This window comes from Oncorhynchus mykiss, chromosome 12, assembly GCF_013265735.2.
Source record: "Oncorhynchus mykiss isolate Arlee chromosome 12, USDA_OmykA_1.1, whole genome shotgun sequence".
Classification (NCBI taxonomy): Eukaryota; Metazoa; Chordata; class Actinopteri; order Salmoniformes; family Salmonidae; genus Oncorhynchus; species Oncorhynchus mykiss.
Genome location: NC_048576.1, coordinates 20,802,329 through 20,818,344, shown reverse-complemented (window position 1 = coordinate 20,818,344; position 16,016 = coordinate 20,802,329). Strand labels below are relative to the sequence as shown.

Below are 16,016 nucleotides of genomic sequence, written 5' to 3'. Positions count from 1 at the left end.
CACTGAAGCTTTGTATTGGCTGCCTCAGAGAAGATAATTTAGTCAACAATACCCGCTGTGTGCCCGCTGTGTGCTCTGCTCTTATGTCGTCATAATATTTTAAATTATTATTATTATTATTATTATTATTATTATTATTATTATTATTATTATTATTATTATTATTATTATTATTATTATTATTCATTGTGGACTACCGCCTATGCTGGGTTTGAACTGGATGGGCTACCGCCTATACTGGGTTTGAACAGGATGGGCTACCACCTATGCTGGGTTTGAATAGGATGGGCTACCGCCTATGCTGGGTTTGAACAGGATGGGCTACCACCTATGCTGGGTTTGAACAGGATGGGCTACCGCCTATGCTGGGTTTGAACTGGATGGGCTACCACCTATGCTGGGTTTGAACAGGATGGGCTACCGCCTATGCTGGGTTTGAATTGGATGGGCTACCGCCTATGCTGGGTTTGAATTGGATGGGCTACCGCCTATGCTGGGTTTGAATTGGATGGACTACCGCCTATGCTGGGTTTGAATTGGATTGTTTTAAGTTTCTGGGTTTCTCTTTCCTCCACCCATTTCCTTCGTGTTGACATTGTTGGGAAACAAAACGGATTTCCATTTACATCTACTTATTTTATATTTTCCTCTTACCATTCATCTCTTAGATATGTTGCTGTTAATTTACCTCTAGGGACAAAATACAGTCCCTCTGTATTAAAGCTGAGGATTTGTGCTTCCCATAAAGCCTGCTCTTTCACCCTGGACAATTTCTGATGGGTGGTTTTAATGGGTATGGATGGGCTGAAGAATGGGAAGACAGAGAGGACTGCAAACTTAGATGCCTGGATCTAATAAAAATGTTTTTAAAAACCTTAGGCTATCAGACCATAGCCCAAAAACTAGAGCCACAACAGATGGGTTTACAATATGAATCAACTTGAGAAATGGTCCATGCCTTACAAATACACTGCTCAAAAAAATAAAGGGAACACTAAAATAACACATCCTAGATCTGAATGAATGAAATATTCTTATTAAATATTTTTTTCTTTACATAGTTGAATGTGCTGACAACAAAATCACACAAAAATGATCAATGGAAACCAAATTTATCAACCCATGGCGGTCTGGATTTGGAGTCACACTCAAAATTAAAGTGGAAAACCACAAGGGGTTTGATGATCTCATCTCGGTACCTAATGGCAGTCAGGCTACCTCTGGCGAGCACATGGAGGGCTGTGCGGCCCCCCAAAGAAATGCAGCCCCACACCATGACTGACCCACCGCCAAATCGGTCATGCTGGAGGATGTTGCAGGCAGCAAACATTTTCCACGGCGTCTCCAGACTCTGTCACATGTGCTCAGTGTGAACCTGCTTTCATCTGTGAAGAGCACAGGGTGCCAGTGGCGAATTTGACAATCTTGGTGTTCTCTGGCAAATGCCAAACGTCCTGCACGGTGTTGGGCTGTAAGCACAATCCCCACCTGTGGACGTCGTGCCCTCATACCACCCTCTTGGAGTCAGAAACAGACCGTTTGAGAAGACACATGCACATTTGTGGCCTGCTGGAGGTCATTTTGCAGGGCTCTGGCAGTGCTCCTCCTGCTCCTCCTTGCACAAAGGCGGAGGTAGCGGTCCTGCTGCTGGGTTGTTGCCCTCCTACGGCCTCCTCCACGTCTCCTGATGTACTGGCCTGTCTCCTGGTAGCGCCTCCATGCTCTGGACACTACGCTGACAGACACAGCAAACCGTCTTGCCACAGCTTGCATTAATGTGCCATCCTGGATGAGCTGCACTACCTGAGCCACTTGTGTGGGTTGTAGACTCCGTCTCATGCTACCACTAGAGTGAAAGCACCGCCAGCATTCAAAAGTGACCAAAACATCAGCCAGGAAGCATAGGAACTGAGAAGTGGTCTTTGGTCACCACCTGCAGAACCACTCCTTTACTGGGGGTGTCTTGCTAATGGCCTATAATTTCCACCTGTTGTCTATTCCATTTGCACAACAGCATGTGAAATGTATTGTCAATCAGTGTTGCTTCCTAAGTGGACAGTTTGATTTCACAGAAGTGTGACTTGGAGTTACATTGTGTTGTTTAAGTGTTCCCTTTATTTTTTTGAGCAGTGTACATGCATATTATGCTGCAGGTGCTCAAGCTTTCTGGCAGAAGAGGCTTTGACAAACAAAGTAAATCGGGGAGTCACTGTAGCCCCCCCAAGAAAATCTAGCTAGGGTGAACACACACACACACACACACACACACTAAGAGCAATAACTATCTGATTTGATCTACAGATGCTTTGCGTCTATGATCCGCCCACTGACTGCCAGTCTCACCTGCTGGGAGTGGAAACCCAGACAGATCAACGCAGGCAATAATCAAAAGGCCCATCTGCTTCTTGTCAAAACACAGTGACAGATGTTCTTCTGTCTCACTTTATAGATTAGCATGGCGGGTGAAGAATCTACAGAACCAGACTGTACGACAGAAAGGGCAGACTTGTCAAAAGTAAAGAGTTAGACCCATCTCAACCAATCATTTGTTACGGTGCTCTACAAGTACGTTGGAGTTTATGCTCTCAATTTGGTCAAAAACAAATCTTTTAAACAAACATTTGTATCTCCTTAGGGTTTAATAATCCCTTTTCAATCATAATTGTAACTGTTTGTTTTGCTTGCTTACCCTCCAGAGACAAAGTGGCTGTTATACCTGCCTGGTAATATTTTGTCCACAAAGGAAAAATGTTCCTACAGTATAGTTTTGGCTACAGTGTCTTTCACTGCCAAACTCCTCCATACCCACCCACCAAGCCCTCCTCTCCTTTCCCGTCAGAGTAGGCAAGGCTGTTCATTATGCGGTTAAGGGTCACAGATTCCTTCAAAGTCATTAAAAATGTGTTAATAAAAACAGAGAAGTCATGAGAAAAGACTGGCAAAATGCTCCCCGCAGGGTACTCATACAGGAGAGAACTCCTTTTCCATGCTTAATCATAAGCTCCAGTCCTCACAGAGGAACCAAACTGTTCTTGTAGAAACAGGACTATGGTCCCTGGACTAATCCAAAATTACCTCTGCCTGCTGCCTTCCCGGTAAAGGGCAGATAACATTACTCCGAGTGCAATCAGGCAGCATGTGTATTCTGCACCATATTGTACACAAAATAACAGGCTGTTTGAAATTGCAAACAGAGCAACGACCCCCATAATTCCCCCTCCCCAATGGCTAGATCCTCTAGGTTAGGGCCAGGACAATACCAGTATCACGATACTCGTTAGTATCGTTGGCAAAGAAACAAAAATGGAAGCGGATTTAACTTCTTTAACAAAACAGCACTAATGTTGGGAACAAAAATGTGTCATCCCGATTCACATTTATTTTCCAAGCAATAGCACACAATATTTTACATACAGAAGGTTATTAAAAAGGACCAAAGAGTTAGATCTGATATGTGTTATTTTTGCCATTGATAAAACATTGCGATACTGCTATCATTCCGGCCCTAATCTAAACACCCAGTCTCTCTGCCCCTTCACCATATAAAAATAAAAAAGACCAATTAAGCAGATTTAAAAAGATGGGAGCTAGCCCATATTTAAACACTACATCCTTAGGAGATAAAAGGTGATTAATATGGATGCACGGGAGAAATTGCTTAGTAACCAAGCCATTTACAATTTCCCTGTAAGCACAGCAGGGTGATTGGCCATCCAGGCCCTCTCCGAGGTCACCTCCATTGACTCTGTCTCACAAAAAGAGGAAACAGGGCTGAAATCCAGTACAGATTGTTTAGTAAAAATACAATTCCCAGTTTGTTTTCGCTTACTCTTGGTAATAATAGTTATACTTTTGTTTAGCACCATGACTAGGCCTAATAGCCTAGCTGTGTATTGAATAGGAAGCAAAAACGACTGCAGAGGTCGACCGATTAATCGGAATGGCCGATGATTTCAAGTTTTCATAACAATCGGAAATCAATATTTTTTTGTTTTTACACCTTTATTTAACTAGGCGAGTTAGTTAGGAACACATTCTTATTTTCACTGACGGCTTAGGAACGGTGGGTTAACTGCCTCATTCAGGGGCAGAAAGACAGATTTTCACCTTGTCAGCTCGGGGGATACAATCTTGCAACCTTACAGCTAGTCCAACGCAATGACGACCTGCCTCTCTCTCTCGTTGCACTCCACAAGGAGCCTGTCTGTTACGCAAATGCAGTAAGCCAAGGTAAGTTGCTAGCTAGCATTAAACTTATCTTATAAAAAACAATCAATCATAATCACTAGTTAACTACACATGGTTGGTGATATTACTAGATATCTAGCGTGTCCTGTGTTGCATATAATCTGACTGAGCATACAAGTATCTGACTGAGCGGAGGTAGGCAGAAGCAGGCGAGTAAACATTCATTCAAACAGCACTTTTGTGCGTTTTGCCAGCAGCTCTTCGTTGTGCGTCAAGCATTGCGCTGTTTATGACTTCAAACCTATCAACTCCCGAGATGAGGCTGGTGTGACCGAAGTGAAATGGCTGGCTAGTTAGTGCGCGCTAATAGCGTTTCAAACTTCACTCGTTCTGAGCCTTGGGGTGGTAGTTTCCCTTGCTCTGCATGGGTAACGCTGCTTTGATGTGGTGTCTGTTGTCATTGTGTTGCTGGTTCGAGCCCAGGGAGGAGCGAGGAGAGGGCGGAAGCTATACTGTTACACTGGCAATACTAAAGTGCCTATAAGAACATCCAATAGTCAAAGGTTAATGAAATACAAATGGTATGGAGGGAAATAGTCCTATAATAACTACAACCTAAAACTTCTTACCTGGGAATATTGAAGACTCATGTTAAAAGGAACCACCAACTTTCATATGTTCTCATGTTCTGAGCAAGGAACTGAAACGTTAGCTTTCTTACATCCAACACTTATTTTTTGCAATATTTAAACCAAATTGAACATGTTTCATTATCTACTTGAGGCTAAATTGATTTTGTTGATGTATTATATTAAGTTAAAATAAGTGTTAATTCAGTATTGTTGTAATTGTCATTATTCCAAGTACATTTTTTAAATTTATTTTGTTATTTTTTTGCATGTTTTGTAAAAAAAAAAAAGTTAAACTTTTTAGAATTAATCGGTATTGGCATTTTTGGTCCTCCAATAAATCGGTATCGGCCTTAAAAAATCATAATCATTCGACCTCTAATTTAGACCCCTTGACTTTTTCCACATTTTGTTAAGTTACAGCCTTATTCTAAAATTGATTAAATCCCCCCCCCCCCCCCCCCCCACACACACCATAATGACAAGGCAAAAAGGTTTTTCGAAATCACATTTCAATATCACATTTACAAAAGTATTCAGATCCTTTACTCAGTACTTTGTTGAAGCACCTTTGGTAGTGATTACAGCCTCATGCCTTCTTGGCACACCTGTGTTTGGGGAGTTTCTTCCATTCTTCTCAGCAGATCCTCTCAAACTCTGTTAGGTTGGATGGGGAGCGTTGCTGCACAACAATTTTCAGGTCACTCCAGAGATGTTTGATCAGGTTCAAGTCCGGGCTCTGGCTGGGCCACTCAACGACATTCAGAGACGTGTCCCGAAGCCACTCCTGCGTTGCATTGGCTGTGTGCTTAGGATCATTGCCCTGTTGGAAGGTGAACCTTCACCCCAGAAGGAGGTCCTGAGTGCTCTGGAGCAGGTTTTCATCAAGGATCTCCCTGTACTTTGCTGCATTCATCTTTCCCTCGATCCTGACTAGTCTCCCAGTCCCTGCCGCTGAAAAAACACCCCCACAGCATGATGCTGCCACCACCATGCTTCACCATAGGGATGGTGCCAAGTTTCCTCCAAGACATGATGCTTGGCATTCAGACCAAAGAGTTGAATCTTGGTTCATCAGACCAGAGAATCTTGTTTCGCATGGTCAGAGTCTTTGGGTGTCTTTTGGCAAACTCCAGGCGGGCTGTCATATGCCTTTTACGGAAGATTACTTCCGTCTGGCCACTCTACCATAAAGACCTGATTGGTGGAGTGCTGCAGAGATGGGAGAATCTTCCAGAAGGACAACCATCTCCACAGAGGAACTCTGTAGCTCTGTCAGAGTGACCATCGGGTTCTTGGTCACCTCCCTGACCAAGGCCCTTCTCACCTGATTGCTCAGTTTGTCCGGGTGGCCAGCTCCAGGAAGAGTCTTGGCTGTTCCAAACTTCAACAGCGATGGAAACATTTTGGGTGTGAATATCACCTTCACAATCCAAAATAATTTCCAAATCTCCAGGTGAAATAAAAGGTAGCTAGATAAGTCATATAACTCAAGGCTAAATCTACAAACACTTCATTGGCTTGAAACCTAGGAGAGCTCAACAGAAACCAAACATTAGGAAACCCCCTATAAAAAGGCCACTAAAATGTGCAGTTGTGTCACAACACAATGCCACAGAGGTCTCAAGTTGAGGGAGCGTGCAATTGGCATGCTGACTGCAGTCATGTCCACCGGAGCTGTTGCCAAATAATTTAATGTTAATTTCGCTACCATAAGCCACCTCCAATGTCGTTTTAGAAAATATTCCATTATGTCCAACTGGCCTCACAACCGCAGGCCACATGTATGGTGTCTTGCGGGTGAGTGTTTTGCTGACGTTAACATTTTGAACAGAGTGCCCCAAGGTGGCGGTGATGTTATGGTATTTGCAGGCATAAGCTACGGACAATGAATACAATTGCATTATATCGATGACGAGCTACTGGTGGCCCATTGTCGTTCCATTTATCCAACGCCATCATCTCATGTTTCAGCATGATAATGCACAGACCCATGTCACAAGGATCTGTACAAAATTCCTGGAAGCTGAAAATGTCCCATTTTTATTTTATTTTTTCATGGCTTGCATACCCATTGAGCTTGTTACGGATGCTCTGGACAGACAGCGTGTTCCAGTTCCCGCCAATATCCAGTAACTTTGCACAGGCAATGAAGAGGAGTGGGACAACATTCCACAGGCCACAATCAATAGCCTGATCAACTCTATGTGGAGGAGATGTGTTGTGCTGCATGAGGGAAATGGTGGTCACACCAGATACTGACTGGTTTTCTGATCTTTTTAAGGTATCTGTGACCAACCGATGCATATCTGTATTCCCAGTCATATGAAATCCATAAATTACATCCTAATGAATTTATTTAAATTGAATGATTTCCTTATATGAACTGTAACTCAGTCAAATCTTTGAAATTGTTACATTTATTTTGTTGTTCAGTATATATTTTTTATAAAAAAGTTCTAAACCTTACTAACAACAAAATATTAATCACATTTAGGCCAAGGGACCATGGAATAAGTTGAGTATAATTTAATTAATTAATTAATTAGTTCTGGGAGGCTCACACTGGATATTGATATCCACAGTACTGCACCAATTCTTTGTTTTTAACATAAATGCACTATAATTTAAGCTTAAAAACTGCAGTTCTCTTTCTGCCTCATGGATTAAAAAATATATATACACTGCTCAAAAAAATAAAGGGAACACTATAATAACACATACTAGATCTGAATGAATTAAATATTCTTATTAAATACTTTTTTCTTTACATAGTTGAATGTGCTGACAACAAAATCACACAAAAAGTATCAATGGAAATCAAATTTATCAACCCATGGAGGTCTGGATTTGGAGTCACACTCAAAATTAAAGTGGAAAACCACACTACAGGCTGATCCAACTTTGATGTAATGTCCTTAAAACAAGTCAAAATGAGGCTCACTAAAGCATTCGCCAACTCCTGGACATTCTGTGGTGCAACATGGCGTTGGTGGATGGAGCGAGACATGATGTCCCAGATGTGCTCAATTGGATTCAGGTCGGGGGAACGGGCGGGTCAGTCCATAGCATCAATGCCTTCCTCTTGCAGGAACTGCTGACACACTCCAGCCACATGAGGTCTAGCATTGTCTTGCATTAGGAGGAACCCAGGGCCAACCGCACCAGCATATGGTCTCACAAGTGGTCTGAGGATCTCATCTCGGTACCTAATGGCAGTCAGGCTACCTCTGGCGAGCACATGGAGGGCTGTGCGGCCCCTCAAAGAAATGCCACCCCACGACTGACCCACCGCCAAACCGGTCATGCTGGAGGATGTTGCAGGCAGCAGAACGTTTTCCACGGCGTCTCCAGACTGTCACATGTGCTCAGTGTGACCCTGCTTTCATCTGTGAAGAGCACAGGGTGACAGTGGCGAATTTGACAATCTTGGTGTTCTCTAGCAAATGCCAAGCATCCTGCACGGTGTTGGGCTGTAAGCACAACCCCCACCTGTGGACGTCGGGCCCTCTGTCTCCTGGTAGCGCCTCCATGCTCTGGACACTACGCTGACAGACACAGCAAACAGCCTTGCCACAGCTCGCATTGATGTGCCATCCTGGATGAGCTGCACTACCTGAGCCACTTGTGTGGGGTGTAGACTCCATCTCATGCTACCACTAGAGTGAAAGCACCGCCAGCATTCAAAAGTGACCAAAACATCAGCCAGGAAGCATAGGAACTGAGAAGTGGTCTGTGGTTACCACCTGCAGAACCACTCCTTTATTGGGGGTGTCTTGCTAATTGCCTGAAATTCCCACCTGTTGTCTATTCCATTTGCACAACAGCATGTGAAATGTATCAATCAGTGTTGCTTCCTAAGTGGACAGTTTGATTTCACAGAAGTGTGATTGACTTGGAGTTCCCAGGGCATGGGATCTGGTTCATCCAGCTATGCACTGCCAAAGTCATAGTAAAACTCCTTGTATGCTACTTTTCTCTCAATGTAGTTGTGTTCTGATTATGAGGGGTTCCCTGATGGAGACCTGCATGGAGAGTAGAGGGGAACAGGCCAGAAGATGACAAATCCCATCTCATCATGGATCAAGAGTCTGGAGATAATGTGCTGATGGGGTGTGAGAAGATCTGTGTAAAACCCCAGGGAGATGACTGTTTGTAATTCGACCCGATCTGTTAGCCTCTGATACACTAACTACAGACTGGCCAAGCCATAAAAGCTTAGTGAACCGTTTCTCGGGTGAAGACAAAGCACAAGCCATGCCAAGCCAATATCTAGAATGTCAATTAGAGCAGAGTATGTCAATATATCAGTTTGGCTACAAGGCTACTCAGTCAATGTCTGGCATTCCCACTAGGCCTGGGTTATATCATTCCAGTATAATAAACACATCTAAGCATATTTTCCATCCTCCAACCCAAATGTTCCCCAAAATGAATGTTGTCTGTCAAAACCAACACAGACATTACAGGCAAAGCCAAAACAATTTAGGTGTATTTAGATTGGCTTTAAGCTCCATCATATATTAAACATAGAGCATTACACACTGAGTGACAGCTGAAATGAAGAAACACAATATATACACAAAAGTATGTGGACAACCCTTCAAATTTTTGGATTTGGCTATTTCAGGTGTATAACAGGTGTATAACACTGAGCACACAGCCATGCAAACTCCATAGACAAACATTGGTTTAGAATGGTTTTACTGAAGAGCTCAGTGACTTCCAACGTGGAACTGTCAAAGGATGCCACCTCTCCAACAAGTCAGTTCATCAAATTCCTGCCCTACTAGAGCTGTCCCGGTCAACTATAAGTGCTGATATTTGGAAGTGGAAACTTATAGGAGCAACAAAGGCTCAGCCGCAAAGTGGTAGGCCACACACGCTCACAGAACAATGCAACTGTAAAGTTTGGTGGAGGAGGAATAATGGCTTGGGGCAGTTTTTCATGGTTCGGGCTATGCCCCTTAGCTCCAGTGAAGGTAAATCTTAACACTACAGCATACAATGACATTATACACCAGTGTTTCCCAACCCTGGTCCTCAAGTACCCCCAACAGTACGCAGTTTCAGCACTTGACAAACACCTCAATCAACTAATTTGATGATTATTTTATTTAACCAGGCAAGTTAGTTAAGAACAAATTCTTATTTTACAATGACGGCCAAACAACCCCGGCCAAACCCTCCCTAACCTGGACGACACTGGGCCAATTGTGCGCCGGTTGTGATACAGTCCGGGATCGAACCCGGGTCTGCAGTGACACCTGAGATTCAGTGCCTTAGACCACTGCGCCACTCAGGAGCCCAAGTTGACACAGGTGTGGTTGACCATGGTTACAATAAAAATCTGTACTGTTGGGGGTACTCGAGGGCCAGGGTTGGGAAACTCAGTTTGGGGAAGGTCTTTTCCTGTTTCAGCATGACAATGCCTCTGTGCACAAAGTGAAGTCCATACAGCTCCTGAGTGGCACAGCGGTCTAAGACACTGCATCTTAGCGCAAGAGGTGTCACTACAGTCCCTGGTTCAAATCCAGGCTGTATCACATCTGGGCATGTTTGGGAGTCCCATAGGGCAGCGCACAATTGGCCCAGTGTCGTCCGGGTTTGGCCGTCATTGTAAATAAGAATTTGTTCTTAACCGACTTGCCTAGTTAAATAAAGGTTACTTTAAAAAAAAAAATGTTTGTCAAGATCGGCCTGCACAGAGCTCTGACCCCAACTACATCTTACACCTTTGGGATGAATTGGAACACCAACTGCGAACCAGGCTTAATCACTAATGCTTGTGGCTGAATGGAAGCAAGTCCCAGCTGCAATGTTCCAACATCTAGTGGAAAGCCTTCCCAGAAGAGTGGAGGCTGTTATAGCAGCAAAGGGAGGGACCAACTCCATATTAATGCACATGATTTTGGAATGAGATGGTGTTCACATACTTTTGGTCATGTACTGTAATTAGCCACTGCTATTCAAAATGCAGATTTGACAGAATTATTAATGTAGAGCCCAGTCAAACGGATTGAATGTCAACTGAAGATGTATGAATAAAGCAATTTTTGTAGTGGGCATGTGGGGGAGGGTTAGTCAGAGCATTTTTCATTTAGTTTAATTACATTCTCTCAAAGGCCATAATGTTTATTTCAGGATTTTAATATATTCCGAGGCAATCCCATTATGATGCCAAATTATGTGAGTGGGCAGGAGTGAGAGCAGGTCCTCCCTGATGTTGTGTCAGATGCTTCATGTTATAATATTCATCCAGACAGAGGCCTTTCACTTACTGAGGCATGGAGTTGAATGGAATGAGTCTCAGGACTATCATCATGTATATGGCCTGATGGGCTTCAAAAGACTACCAATCAAAATTGTATTTACAAAGCCTGTTTACATCAGCAGATGTCACAAATTGCTTATACAGAAACCTAACACAAAACCACAAAGAGCAAGCAGAAGACTACACTGAGAACACAGCGACTTCAATAAAATGTTCATTAAGTTTTGTCATGGATATAAAAGTTAGATAGTAAGTTGTTATTGCCATGATGTATCTCTTTTATAGGCCATGCTTAAACCACAGATGGGAAGAAGCTGTGACTTCCCGTCTCTCTAGCCAATAAATGATCTGACACAGCCAGGAAAGCATGTAGGATCAAATTTCAGTCCATGCTATCCGGTATCCTTGGGATGTTCCTACTCCTGCACTGAAGTTGACAGTAAAAATTGTTGGGGGTTAGGGACGTCCCAAGGATCCTAGGATAGATAGCAAGGTGCATAATATACAGTGCCTTGCGAAAGTATTCGGCCCCCTTGAACTTTGCGACCTTTTGCCACATTTCAGGCTTCAAACATAAAGATATAAAACTGTATTTTTTTGTGAAGAATCAACAACAAGTGGGACACAATCATGAAGTGGAACGACATTTATTGGATATTTAAAACTTTTTTAACAAATCAAAAACTGAAAAATTGGGCGTGCAAAATTATTCAGCCCCCTTAAGTTAATACTTTGTAGCGCCACCTTTTGCTGCGATTACAGCTGTAAGTCGCTTGGGGTATGTCTATCAGTTTTGCACATCGAGAGACTGACATTTTTTCCCATTCCTCCTTGCAAAACAGCTCGAGCTCAGTGAGGTTGGATGGAGAGCATTTGTGAACAGCAGTTCAGTTCTTTCCACAGATTCTCGATTGGATTCAGGTCTGGACTTTGACTTGGCCATTCTAACACCTGGATATGTTTATTTTTGAACCATTCCATTGTAGATTTTGCTTTATGTTTTGGATCATTGTCTTGTTGGAAGACAAATCTCCGTCCCAGTCTCAGGTCTTTTGCAGACTCCATCAGGTTTTCTTCCAGAATGGTCCTGTATTTGGCTCCATCCATCTTCCCATCAATTTTAACCATCTTCCCTGTCCCTGCTGAAGAAAAGCAGGCCCAAACCATGATGCTGCCACCACCATGTTTGACAGTGGGGATGGTGTGTTGAGGGTGATGAGCTGTGTTGCTTTTACGCTAAACATAACATTTTGCATTGTTGCCAAAAAGTTCAATTTTGGTTTCATCTGACCAGAGCACCTTCTTCCATATGTTTGGTGTGTCTCCCAGGTGGCTTGTGGCAAACTTTAAACTACACTTTTTATGGATATCTTTAAGAAATGGCTTTCTTCTTGCCACTCTTCCATAAAGGCCAGATTTGTGCAATATACGACTGATTGTTGTCCTATGGACAGAGTCTCCCACCTCAGCTGTAGATCTCTGCAGTTCATCCAGAGTGATCATGGGCCTCTTGGCTGCATCTCTGATCAGTCTTCTCCTTGTATGAGCTGAAAGTTTAGAGGGACGGCCAGGTCTTGGTAGATTTGCAGTGGTCTGATACTCCTTCCATTTCAATATTTTCGCTTGCACAGTGCTCCTTGGGATGTTTAAAGCTTGGGAAATCTTTTTGTATCCAAATCCGGCTTTAAACTTCTTCACAACAGTATCTCGGACCTGCCTGGTGTGTTCCTTGTTCTTCATGATGCTCTCTGCGCTTTTAACGGACCTCTGAGACTATCACAGTGCAGGTGCATTTATACGGAGACTTGATTACACACAGGTGGATTGTATTTATCATCATTAGTCATTTAGGTCAACATTGGATCATTCAGAGATCCTCACTGAACTTCTGGAGAGAGTTTGCTGCACTGAAAGTAAAGGGGCTGAATAATTTTGCACGCCCAATTTTTCAGTTTTTGATTTGTTAAAAAAGTTTGAAATATCCAATAAATGTTGTTCCACTTCATGATTGTGTCCCACTTGTTGTTGATTCTTCACAAAAAAAAATACAGTTTTATATCTTTATGTTTGAAGCCTGAAATGTGGCAAAAGGTCGCAAAGTTCAAGGGGGCCGAATACTTTCGCAAGGCACTGTACATGGGCAAACTCTGCCTCTAAGTGCAATGATCCCTCCTCCGGCTTTGACAATAGACGTGGAAACTAAGCCTTTGGAGTCAGCTTTGAAGGGCCAATAACATACTTCAAAGCATTTCCTGTAACCACTGGGATTCTGACACATAAGTCCTCCTTTATTGCAGGCTGTACATCCGCCACAAAACCGTTCTGCTCGCCTCAGACAGACAGAGGGGTACTTCTGAATGGAACTTCATGCCATAACATACCCTTTTGGTGCTTCCACGCAGTGTTTTGAATAGTTCCAAGTGCGCACAAAGAGGGATTGAAAACAGTTAGCCTAATACTCAACATATATATTTTTTAAAATACCTGAATATGCTTTAAAAATGTTGCGGTCCTATTGAAACAGGGCAGTAACGTCCTGTGTCCCAATCCAATAGATTGTATATTCTAGTATTATAGCTCACATCTGTCACACAGTTTCTCGAACTAGGTCCAAACCTATATTAGTGTGGTCTACTGGTCTCATTGCGCACAAGGCATTGATGAAAGTATTACATTAATCCACGCTTATTTGATTCAACTGGAACAATCTAGGCTATATGAATGCACCACGTTTCATAAAAGGAATCTACAAATCTCTATCATAGCCTAGGCTACTAAAATTAATGCACCTGCTGATGACCGCAAACAATGCATTTGGCCTACTAAACGAATTGTATAGCATGGCGAGATAGCTTATTAATGATGGCAAATGAGGCAAAGCAATGTATTGACGACCAGAATAGTACATAAAAACAATTTCTTACATACAGCGTTCAGTGTTATCATAAGGCTTGTTTATATTTGGCTCGCCACGGCTCGATGCTTGCTCCCCTGCTCAGAAGGCGTATTTCCTTTGCCAAAGAGACGTCGCTGAAGTCCGATGAGACTGAGAATTATCGGTTTGAAAATATCCATGAGAACCACTTTTAAAAAGTATTACTCGAAATGGCAAATGTCTTGATATTGAAAATGAAATCGTTTGTAGGTGTATTCATTCCAATGTTCCTCTCATGTATTCTTCTCCCCACAGCCGACCGAACTGAAATATGTCGAAATGCATGAGATAAATTCTCACGACTGAACAAAACGGGCATCCGACCAATCAATTAAGAGTATATTTGAATATTCCCACGGCTCGGCCAATCGTTTGAAACAGAAGGCGGTAACCACGGTGACGCCGCAAGCGTCTAGGTGAGCACGTTATTATTTCGCGGAAAAACTTAAAGGGGTAGTGCATGGCTCCTGTCGGTCTACAACAAAGGAGATGAAAAAAATGTAATTCACTCATGGTTGTTCGATAAGTACTTGATCAAACACAAATTCAGCCTACATACAAGGTTCCTGAAATAAACCGTGTTGAGTGTGTCACCAATGTGTTAGGCTACCACAAAAAAATGAAACAACCTCTAAATAATTGCTGCTGGCCCTGCTCAGTACACTTCAAAATGGCTTTAAAATAAATCTGAGATTAACTACAAATTGGATATCACGAAATTGGGGAGAAAAAGGGGGTAAAAGTATTTTTTTTAAAAACATACACCTGAGATAAAAAATATGTAATTTAATGTAGGCACATAGTATTGTAATATTTGTTGAATGGGATTCCTTAATGCACAGTAAGAGCTTCATCTAAACAGTCAGCTTCAAGTTTACACACCTGAATGGGAGTTGAAGTCAGGTGCAATCTGACAACCTTTCCATCACAAATTATAATTTCATCAGCAATATGCCATTACAGCAGAGACCACTTTAATTCAAAACACAGTCTCCATGGTAACTCTTGATAGCTGCTTGTTATGGCTTGTTGTTAGAAAATGATTACTTTCTGATGGTGCCAGGGACATGACCCCCCCCCCCCCCCCCCCCTTGTGTGTGTGTGTGTGTGTGTGTGTGAATGCTTGCAGGCGTGCATGTGTGTGTGCATGTGTTTGAACTTGACTGAAGTGAGCATCAGCTGAAAATGCACCATATAATAGGCCAATCATACACAGATTGGATTGGATTGTTCACAAGGTCATTGTGTTCAGCCCGAAGTGCCTCAATCTTTTATACATTTCTTTTATCATACTCGCCAAAAGTTTGAGCTCTGTATTCTTCGTCTGGTAGCCTATGTTGTGTATGTGGGTAGAGGGGTGGAAGGCTGCAAGGTTGTGTGATCACTATTATAATTGACTGGAACTGTCATGGCGATTCCCTTTGAAATGCCACTGGCACTAACCAAATTGCTTCTACAGTAACTGTAGTGGGAATATTTGAGATTCTTCACGCTATATAGCGCTATAGAGTATATATTGCAAACTGTACTGTTTTTCCAGAAATGCATTTGCAGGCTTTGCCTGGATGCCCTTGGCTTTCTTTATCGTTTTTTATTTTTTTTATCGCTTTGGTACTATTTTCACAAGTATGTGGTTAAATTTCACAACTCTTAGTACAAAGCTCAAAACAGACTGCTTTTTCAAAACTTTAATCACATTTTCAATTGACCAAGTACAACACATAACATCACAAAGTAACTTTTTCACCAAACCTAGTCAGTGTTTCATCTAGAAATACCTTTCATATAAAGTAATTGCCTTTCACAATGACATGCTGATTCTCTTCTCATTTGTTTAAATACATTTGACCATCACTTAATCGAACTTAATGGTTAATCACATAACCGTTTGGTAAACGTATAGATTTTAAACTGGTTTGTCTACTATAAATGGATTTTGAGAACTTCAGAAATAGAATGTGTGTTTGTAAAGTATAAACATCTAAATGAC

The 16,016-nt window shown here is 42.3% G+C and overlaps 1 protein-coding gene across 2 annotated transcripts in view; it reads right to left on the bottom strand.

The window, feature by feature from the left end:
- The window catches only part of LOC110537160 (protein FAM222A), a 42,238-nt gene extending 27,918 nt beyond the window's left edge, over positions 1-14,320 (bottom strand). Inside the window, exon 1 of one of the 2 annotated variants that reach the window (XM_021622984.2) lies at positions 14,016-14,320. The gene's annotated coding sequence lies outside the window, so the exon portion shown is untranslated. The remainder of the gene's footprint in view (positions 1-14,015) is intronic. The other variant, XM_021622983.2, reaches the window with a different exon arrangement.
- Positions 14,321-16,016: the final 1,696 nt, after the last annotated feature.